This window comes from Gymnogyps californianus, chromosome 19 (assembly GCF_018139145.2).
Source record: "Gymnogyps californianus isolate 813 chromosome 19, ASM1813914v2, whole genome shotgun sequence".
In the NCBI taxonomy this organism is placed as follows: Eukaryota; Metazoa; Chordata; class Aves; order Accipitriformes; family Cathartidae; genus Gymnogyps; species Gymnogyps californianus.
The window spans coordinates 5,498,868-5,509,696 of record NC_059489.1 but is presented as its reverse complement, the minus strand read 5'-3'; positions in this window follow the sequence as shown (position 1 = coordinate 5,509,696).

Genomic DNA, 10,829 nt, shown 5'->3' with positions numbered 1-10,829 from the left:
ATTTTTGTACGCTGGCATTCTTGTTTCCTAGGTTATTTCTCCCTATCTCCCCTTGTCTCTTCCCTTCTGTGAAATAGTTTGTGAAATTATTTTGATTAAGCTGAACTGTGTATATTGAGAAAATGGTTCTAGGATAACTTAAAAAGAATTTGTAAAGAGCAGTTGTCAAAATATGCAACACTGTAAACAGCAAGTTTTCATTTTTATTCCAGAATAAAAAAATCTAAGTGGAAAAGAAATGAAAGTCCACATTATATCCTTTAAAATAATGAAACTACAGCTTTATAAGGGAATGGCCATGGGGCCATAAATGATTCCTGTACCTCTATTTATTTTCCATGTAAAGGTGACATTGAAAAATACTCTTCTGATACACACTGGTGTTAATCTTTACCCGAATGCTTGCACCACACTGCCCTTCAAATACTGCAAATATTCCAGTAAATTTAAAATGGCGCATTCTCCCATCAAAGCAAATAGCTTAACACAAATACCTACACAGGCGTATTAGATACTCAGCTTCGCAGGTGCTAAATAACTTCCTTCTAACGCTACTCAGTGTCTCAATAAATTAGATGATCCTTTCGTCAACCCCACCAGATAAATAGAAGCACACGTACATATGTGAACTGGTCATTCCATAAACATCACTTAAATATTCACATAGCGGTCAGGCGTATGTGCTGGCAGGTGCACAGCCATGTAGTTTTCTACAGTAAAGTCTATAGAAAAGATACAGCTGTTATGTAAGCAAATACATAAAGCCTCTATCGATTTTTATGATCAATCGGGGGAAAAAACAGTTGCTATTTGCGCACAGACATTTAATGCAAAGCAAGGACCACCTTGGACACAACCTTACAGCACTAAATCTGTTCTGATAACCGATTTCATTTGGATCCTTAAGGACTCACACGGGTTTGCAGTGGTGCCAGACTGTACAGAGAATTTCACTGTAATTCTCAAGGAGTGTTATTCTCAAAGGATGATCCTACTCGGCCTTTGTCTGGAAAGCCCCCTGTTTAATACCATCCCCTTTAAAACCATAACTGATGCAGACTACCGTTCCTCTTTGTACTCAAAAACATTTGTGGTGGTAGAAACGTCTTGTGTACTTCAGAGTATGGATTTCAGTGATAGAAAGTACATACTTCTTATGTAATTAAACAGTACAAACCACTTCTTCATCTGCTTGGGCTATGCATGTTACTGAATCGGCTCTTGCTTACTTTCTAGAGCTGTTGTAGGCATGTCATGGGGCAAAACCCCAACAGTTGGCCAAGGGGAGCGAGAGTGAACAAATCCCACTTTTCCTGCTCTAGCATAACATTTTTCAGAATTACCAAAACCCAATTTTTAAAGGAAGCTAAAAAAGCAAATCAGGCTTGCTACAATTCTTGTGCGGGTCTCTGTAGAGCCTCACCTACTTTGCTTACACTCCCCATGGTTGTACTTTAAGGAACAGAAGCTAATGGTATCCTATCTAGAAATCAGTTGGAGGCTTTAGCCTCTACTGTAAATTAAGGAATAAGAAATTACTTACACTAAAATGAGAAATACAATAAAAGAGGGCTAATTCCTGTAACTTATCCTTTTAACTAGCTGGTTTACTTCAGAATATATTTGCTTCGTGGACACTACCTGTTGGGTGGCCTCATCTGCTCCTCAGACGAAGTAGAGTTAAGAGTTACCTCGGGCACCCGCTGCCAGAGACAGCCGGGTTTCACCGCGTGTGTTTTGCTGCGGAAGATAAACCTGACAAGCCGCAGTGCTGAGAGACAGGTTCAGTCAAGCAAAGTGTTTAACGCAGGTTGATCTATCCCACGTAATGTTCACCATCTATTTAAATGCTTCTCGTGACAGGCTGCTTTGTGAACCTGAAACAAATGGTTTGGTCGATTTCTGTCAGGCTGTTTCTGACACGCAGGAGGGTGTCTATTGGCATTGAGTTAAGGTAAGGAAAATCCTTTAAGAAGAATGTTTGTGGTTGTGGAACAGGCCAGGCTGTGCAGGACTGACTAGTGGGAAAGGCTCTCCTGAAGCTCAGCAAATGCTGTTACGACTTGGCCTGTGAAATCTTGACTTCTCTGGGAACTGATGGGATTCTTAACACGCAGCTCAAGAAACTCACTGAGTCAGAAACACTAATGCTTACTCCAAACCAAGCACCAAAATTCAGCGGCCTTTTTGCAAATACTGCTCCGAGTGACTTTTCTACGGCTCTACCTTAAGTCAGTAGCAAAACTTTAAGTCAGCTCAGGAGCCTTTGTTCACTTCTGTGCTCCTGGTCCTCGTGTATTGTCCATACCGCCCTGCTCCAAGGAGCATCAGCTTGAGCTTCAGCTGCTGCAGATGAGCACAGCCACACCAGTTCAAACAGAGACACCTCTCAGCTCAGGCTCTGGAGCCAGCTTTGCAAAGATGTTTAGCAGCTTAAAGATGTTGATGGAGTTAATGGGAATTAGGCACTTAACCTACTTAGATGCTGCTATAAATGCTGCTAGGCATGTTTAGGTACCTAAATACCTTAGTAAATCTTTCCCTTTACTGCTTGCAATGATAGCATACCAAAAATCAAATACTAATGAATAAAGCCTAACCTTTGTCCTCTGTAACCAGCTTTGCCTCTCCCTGGGGATTGTTTTCATGTAATACTAAAAATACCAGCCATCTCACAGGTTGTACCATCCAGATTCTGTTCATGCTTTTTGGTGGCTTGATTATTTATTGCTCATTCTAGATTTTTTCCCCTAAACAGTGGTTGATGTTGCAATGGATTTAATAGGTTGATATTTTCATAACACTTTTAAGATAAGTTATTTTATTACAAGATAATAGTATTGAATTCTCTTCCCACAAAGATGCAATGAGTTTTGTATCACTCATCATTCAGTCATATAGTTGAAAAAAATGGAATGGGCCAAAATCTGTTACAAATAGAGCCTCATGTTTCCAAATATGAGGATGGGAAGTTGAAACCTAATAACCAATACTGATTCTGTCCCCATGGCACAGTATCTGAGTCAAACCCAAACTAGTGAAAGCTGTTCATTTAAAGAGAGTAGATGAAAAAAAATCTTTATCCTTCCTGCTCCCAGGTACCTTTTGGGAGTTAGCGTGTCCCCTGCAAATTCTGTCCCTGAAGCCATAAGGCCATGTTCGATCTGATGTATATGATAAGGATCTCCATCTACAACTTCCAGGATTAGGTGAGCTTAAATATGTATAGGGTTAACTACTGTCTAAGGATATTTTGTTCCATTAGAGCATATATATCTTCTAGGTTCAGCCCTTCTCAGCATAACAGAAAGGACGATGATCTGTTTAGTAGTTACAGTGGCGCTCAAGACTCACAGAATTTAGTCCAGCATCTTTTCCAAAACATACATAAGCTATGTTCTTCCTTCAAGTTATGAAGGATACTGATGAATAGAGATATTGAACTGCAGCTATATGATGCCTTATTATTCACTGGGGGCAGCAAATGAGGGAGTTTGCTGAAATGATCACTCGTCTTGACGAGGAAGAATCCAGTTCCTCAAGACAGTCATTACGGGGAATATCGGTTTGATTGCTAGGCTTCTTGGCTAAAAGCAAACCATGGAAAATCAGTAGTTCTGCCGCTGCTTTGGATAAGTCACAGTTTCACCCTGACCCCCAAAAGCCACACACCGATCAGACATGTCTTAATCTCTTTTTAAGTACCCTGCTCTTTAGCTATTAAGCAGTCAGTATTTCCCTATGGCCCAATTATTATTATCATCAAGAACAATCCTTGCTCTTGTACGTGAAGAGAACTCATTAAAATGTATGATTAAAATGGAAAAAGAAATAAAATTATGTTTGTGGCCTAAAATAAAAATATAACAATAATAGCACTGATATGGGAAAGAGAAAGGATCTTAGGAAAGGCAAAGCATTGGGTTCCTTCTAATGTTTTCATTTTTACTCCAAAGCCTGGTAATGCATCACCGTTCCTTTCCAACCCCGATGGCCTGAGAAAACCAAGAGCACTGAGCTCTCCCGGGATGGTGAAGCTTTCAGTCCCCAAGCAGCAGGCTGAACTGCACTTTTCAATCTCTGTGCCATTGGGGACCCCAACGTTAGGTACTGTAATTAGTCACCACGGGGGTTACACGTTCCAAGTCAAAGACAGCTGTGCATAATTGATGTCATGGCATGAGCAGGAGCAGAGAAGCCCATTAAGAAAGCTGCCTGTCACTCTCAGATCATATTATCCCTTCAAATTAAATACAAAGGTGTTGTAAATAATAAAGATACAGAGGAACAGGAAATAGGACACCAAGAGTGTTAAAGTATGACTGTCTTGTTATTTGGCTGTTTGAAAGATGCAACCAAAAGGAATCATTTTGTTATTAAAGGAAAATGTGTAAATCCAATTAATCTCGAATTATTCATTTCTCTGTCTGCTCATCTTTGGGAATGTAGTCCAGTCACTTGAGCCTAAACTCTCTATGTATGTGCTTAACCCATTCTGATTTTAGATGCTGAAGTAGCATGGTAATACAGGCTCTGGTGTTCCAATAACCATTTAGAGTCCCGCAGTGAATGATATAAAAGCCAAAAATCAAATCAATAGTAAATGTACACTAACAGGAAAGTCCTGTGGCTGGCTGAAGGTAACAGAAAAGTCTGTTTTACTGCTGCGCTCACGAGGTTGTTTGGTACAAAATTCTGAAGTCTGTTTCAGACCAGGTTTTTCATCATTGCTTGTCCTGACTGTTAGGTATACACAAATTAACCTACTTAGAAGTGAATACAGTTTCAGGAAAGTAAAGGAAAAGGCCTTAGTGACTTCAGCACATTCATAAATATATACATTCCCTCTTATAAGAAAACTTGTTAGCCATTGGGAGTGCAGTTTTGCTGTGGCCCAAGTGGGTGCTACAAGAGGACTCCTCCAGGCAAGGGACAACTATCACTCAGAGAGGTGAGCAGCACAGCAGGGTAATTAGCAATTTGGTTTCTGATGTGGCTGAGAGAAATTACTGCTCTCCAAGTGAGGAGAAGTATCTAGTTTCTTTTTTTGCTATAGCCAGAAGGGAAAGGCAAGCCAAGGGACTCTGCAGCTGGGAGTGAAGACAGTGGCACGCAGTCAGGTACCTCATCACACCCTTGAATCCGCAGTGCATGAGAGCTGGTTCCTGAGAAAGGATCATTACCAGGTAAGCTCTTCCTTGCTCTAACAGCTTGCTGTAGTGGAAAGTCTCAATCCAAAAAAAAGTTTGCTCTGTAAAGGTACTGACAAACTCTAGCTCCAGGCAGGAAGGTTGCATGAGTAGAGACACGCACAGAAGCGTCTGTAATTCCTTCTTAAAAGCAAGGCCACAGCACAGCCTCCTATCTCTTTTTGTACTAACTGCATTTAGTAGTTGTTCACGGTACTGATGCCAACACAACATCCGTCTATAGCTCTCCTCTTGCCCTACCCAGTTCTGGTCACTGCCCTAGAGCGAAGCAGTTCTCAGCTGCCTTTTCCCTGTCATCCCTGTGTTTCCAAGGGAAAGACTGCAGCTCTGACAACTCCCAAGCAGGTAAATTGAGTTTGCAGTAATCCCAAATACCTGAGATAAGAAGGACGGCTCTGCCATGGATGCTGAAAGCTTTAAGAGCAGGGAAGGACAGAGAGTCAGATGGACCTACGTGCTTTATGTCATGTGTCCCTGCCAGGGCTGGAGCCTAATTGGATTTCACAAATGTGACTTCTGTGTCTCTTGATCACAAAACCAAATTAAACCTCAAGAAGTTTCAAATAAATCCCTACCTGAAAGTTTGCCTCAAAAAGAAAATTATTGTAGTCTCATTTCAACTTCTCCTCTGCCCCAGAAGGGGAGTAAAACGAAAACTTCTAATCAAAACTATTGCTTTAAAACAAATAAGAAGAGAAGCAAAGCACAACCAGCAGATCTGCTGAATTCCTGGGTGCACTGAATAAAATCAGTCATGTGATAATGATGGGATTTTCTAGAACACCTTTTAGGCATGCAATTTCTGTATTAAATCTATTCAGACGTCCCTAGAACATCTGTTTCTTCTATAAAATGGGAATAACAGCCACTTTTTACAGTGCATTGACGGCTACAGATAAAAGCATGGTAATTGCTAGTAGTGACTACTGCCTAACAAGAGATTTTCTTGAAAGCTAACCTGTCAAGATTTATTTTAAAACTATTGCACATCTACATGCAGATTCTGGATAAGAACCTCAGGCGTGATAGCCCTGCGCCAGTTCACACAATTTTGGGAGGTGGGGTACATGTTAAAATTATAGATAACAGTGGGATTCAAATAGATTCAAGCCTCTCTTGAAGCCAGATCACAAGCGGGCTGATGTCTGGAGTCGAGGCAGGAGAGGGAGCAGAGCTCTCCCTCCAAGGCTGCCTGTTCCCTCTGATTTGCTGCTAATGTGACCTAAAATCAGTGGGAGCTGCTTTAGCACGCTGGTGCCGCTCTGCCTCCCTTCAGGGAGATGCTGAAACACCTGCTAAAATACGGGATAGCCCAGAAAGAGAGGAGCCAGTTACAGCTAATGCCCGGGGAGATCCACAGCTCTACAGCAACATGGGTCCTAGCTGCTTTTCATCTAGCTCCCTCTTTCCCCATGTTTATTCATGAGTCGGGGTGCAGAGAAGATGAAAAGGCTGCTAGCAGACTTCTCCCTGGAGTCACCACTTGAAATGGTACCACATTTCCAGGGAAGCCTTGTCTGCATTCATAACAAGACTGATACTCATGGGAACGCCGTAGTTCCTCTGTAGTTCTCAAGGTAAGCCAACATTATCCTTATTGTCCAAACGCTGAGGCACAAGAAGTCACTAAACCTAATCTACTTTGGTAAGATCCAGGGTTAGAGTGAAATTTTACTTCTCTTGAAAAACCCAATGGCAATATTGTGATGGATTTGCTTGGTGCCAGGCTGTTCTTCTGGTCTTTATGGCAGCCATGTGAACAGCTGTAAAACAGTACCTAAAAAACAAGGGACAGGGAAACGTGGACTGCTTTCACGCAGGGCTCTATCAGAGGAAAATTCTGCTGCAGGAAACCTGGCTGACATCTTTTTTTGCAACAGGGAATGGCAGCTATTGGAGCAGAAAAAACACCATGCCTGAATGAAAGCAAAAGGACTTCGGGGATGCACCAGCTCAGAATAGCTCCTGCCGTCCTTTGTTACACCCTCGCTCCGTGAGCGGGGATGGCCAGGAACAGGCTGTCAGGGTGCGCGGTTCTCTCTATGCAACGTCTTCTGCTAAGGAATAGCAGTTACTCCCCTGGAGCACCTACAACCTGGAAAAAAGCTAAATCAGACGGATTTTTTTTTTTAATTTTGAGGGTAACTGTTATAAATATTGAAAAGAAATCACATCTCCTGTTATCTATTATAAAACTGGAAAGCTTATTTTTTTTTCTCAGTTGATTTGCAAACTCTCCTTAGTGCTGTCTGTGCTGATGCCTTATCATAAGGGTGTCTCTGAGTGCTGAAATGTGTATTCTCTAAATGAAGCAAAAGTGCAACATTTTGTGTCTGTAACTGCAATGCGTGTTAGAGCTACAAAATCCTCTCCCGTGAACTCATGCATATTTTACTTTTTGTTAAAATTTACAAGCACCTTCAGATGACAGCAAATCCTACATTTATAATAAAGCCAGTGTTACCTTTTCAGAAAAGACAGTGGCAGGGACCATGACGGACTCTTTTCTGACCCTTATGCCAGAAATACAATATTTCCACAGATTTCTTTGATATTAAAAACCAGTCTCTGTGGCCGTGAGATACAGCACCTGAGAAATTTCAACAGCCTAGCGAGTGTGATTTGTTCTAGTAGAGATTACTCATGAGCTACTGATCTTTGCATAATAAAGCCTTTGACTGACTTCCAAAGGACCTCAGTGCAACTCGTAAGTAAATTAGTCTCGCCTACTAGTAACGCAGAGTAATCAAGGTGTTTTCTTGGGGGACAGTATCTTGCACAGGTTCCCAGTCCAAGCCAGGCTGACCCTGCAGCGCGCAGAGTGCCTTTACCCTCTCTGATGGGCTGAGGACGGCCTGGCTCTCAACAAGCGTTCAGCACCCGGCAGGATCAAACCCTCAAATTCTAACCGGGATCTAGGCAGCTCAGGTTTTGTATGATGAGCAGTTATTAGACTGTTTGTCTGTGCTAGCAAAGTGCAGAAATCTGCAATAACTGAGATCAATACCGACTCTGTTACTAAGCAGATGCCGTCTCCCAACCTCTGAGCAGCTCATTAACAGGGCTTGAGAAAGCAACAAGAGGATATTACTGTGAGATTCAGAGAAATATAATGTACTGCTACAGGACTTATTACTGGAAACAAATACCCGGCTGGCATGTACAAGAGGCTTCCAATCTGTCAATGTCATAATAGACCTGGCTACCTTATTTATATAAGAGATCACACAGCTAACTCCTGCAAATATTCACCCGGGATACAGATGTTACTCTCTTAAGATCCTCCTACCTCCTCCTACAGGAAACAGAGACAATGCGAGAGACAACACTGACAGAAACTGAGAGACTTGTCCAAGGTCACACAGCAAGTGGTGGCAGAGGCTGGAGAGATGAGCACTAGTCACCAGCCTGCTGCTTTAACCCCTGTACCGAACTGTGTTGACAAGTGAAGACTCCAGATCAGGTGTAAAGGTTTAAGTTTGAAGAAAATTTTATTCTTCAAACACAGTATTAAAAAAATGGTTCAGAACTTTTCCATCTGATAACACACGGAAGATCATTTCCAGTGATGAAAACTCCTGGACTGCATGTATGATAAACATCAGATTTAGCTTTGCGCCTTTCAGCGTTGTTGCATGGCTCTTCCCACCCGGCTGAGGCCTCAGTCTTGAGGTGGCCTGTAGCTTAAAACCCAATTACAAGGGATTGTAAACAGACCGAGAGTGAACACATTTCTCAGACCCAGGACCAGGAGTGCAGGATGCAGACAGCTGTGAGAGCCCAGCACTCCAGTGTCTCGGGGGTGCCTGGGTCTAACGCCTGCTGCTCAAGGAAATTGAAATAATGAGACAATACGGGCCTGCTTGCAGAAGGGACAGCTTTTCCAAGGAAGAACTCACATAATATAACAGTTGACAAGCCAGTTAGATAATGACCAAGATAAAATAATGGTGCTGGATGTCTGAGCAAAGCATCAGAGAAACGTTCCAAGAATCTTGTCTAAATGTCTCCAGCAGCTGATGTTTTGTTTCTGTTGCACGGAAGCTTCTTGGCCATAGAGGGATTTCAAATGCCCATTGGCTCCAGTTCTCCAGGACAGAGAGGAAGGAGTGTCCCGAGGAGCAAAACAATCACTCGGTTGTGCAAGAGCAAGTGCAAAATATTGTGAAAAGCTGATTGTACTTAATGGAGTTAGCGGATGAAATGCTGTATCCATGGCATCTAAGAAGGTGACTCATGTCACCGCTATAAATACGAACTTGCTTGCAAAGAGTATATTCTAGTCAAATCTGCATTTGTACTGCATTTGCATAACAAGCTTGTGCTAAGGTTCCACTTCTTCCAGTGTTAATAGTGCATCCCTCAGGATGAGATACTGGTGTAAAAAAGCTGAGGCCCAAAGAGAAGCCGTGCTCCACATGCTCTGCCTCTCCTTTTCTCAGCTGATGGCCCTAAGGACTGACCAGCAGGCAGTCCTCCCCATGCTGAGCATATTATCAAGCATTATTATGAGTGCATCAAATCCGTGAGGAAACATCTCTGTGTACATCTCCAAGAGCTTAATGCAGTAACTGTAATTCAAAATGTTTGCTTCACACAGAAACAAGTCACTGGCTCCTCTCTGACATTGTCAGTGCTTTCAGCCATTAAGAATATAGTGATGACACCTGGAAAGAAAGGGAGCTGCAAATGGGATAACCATTAAATAGCTGCATGCCAGCTTATTTGGATCTTTCCTGGGAAGCAAGAATGTTGCAGCAGAGCATCTGAAAGTTCCTAGAAGGAAACAACAGACCTCATAAGGCGAAGACATCAGGCAGAGTTCCACTGGTGATCTGGAATTCGCATCAGCAAATAGCTTTGGATGTTTGCACTTGGAGAGGAGACCGTAACTTGCCTCCCTAAGGAAAAAAGGAAAAAAAAGAACAAAAGGCAGCCTCTCCAAATTGACAGAAGTGCCATTCACTTCTGAGCTCAGGAGCTCGGTGCCACTGAAGTGAATGCAAAGATGTCTATGGATTTCAGAATACGCTGCTCCCCCAGCTAACTTAATGAGCGTGGAGACACACTCCGCTCCTTTTCTGGCTAAATGTTGAGGGACATGAGTAAAGCAGTGAGGAACAGAGGATTGTATTCGTGGCTGCTCTGTAGTCAGAGGTCTTTAAGTGATATAACTAGGACTTTTTAAAAATAATATACTGAATTCTTAATGATTTTTAGGAGATACAAATAGTTTTCTCATTATAGAGAAGAAGAAACTTCTTCTCTCCCCTTGTTTAAATATTCCCTAGCTCAGTGAAGGTGGAAAAAGTTGGAAAGCTGAGCTGGTTCAACACTACAAGGCTTTGGAAAAAATATTGATAGACAAGCACTTCCCCTCCATCCAGGGTCACAAAACAGTTGACATTTAGCAGCTTTGGTAGTTTTTTTGCACGTGCTATTGTATGTCTTGAGATTCTGATAAAATGGAAAGATAATCCAATTGGAATCTCATTACTATGTACTTTTCATAAGATTAGTAATTTCACAGTATATTAATTTTTTCCTAGATTAGTTTAAATGTGTAAAAACACTTGATTTAACAGCGAAGCATGGGCAGACAGTATTCCAACATTGCTG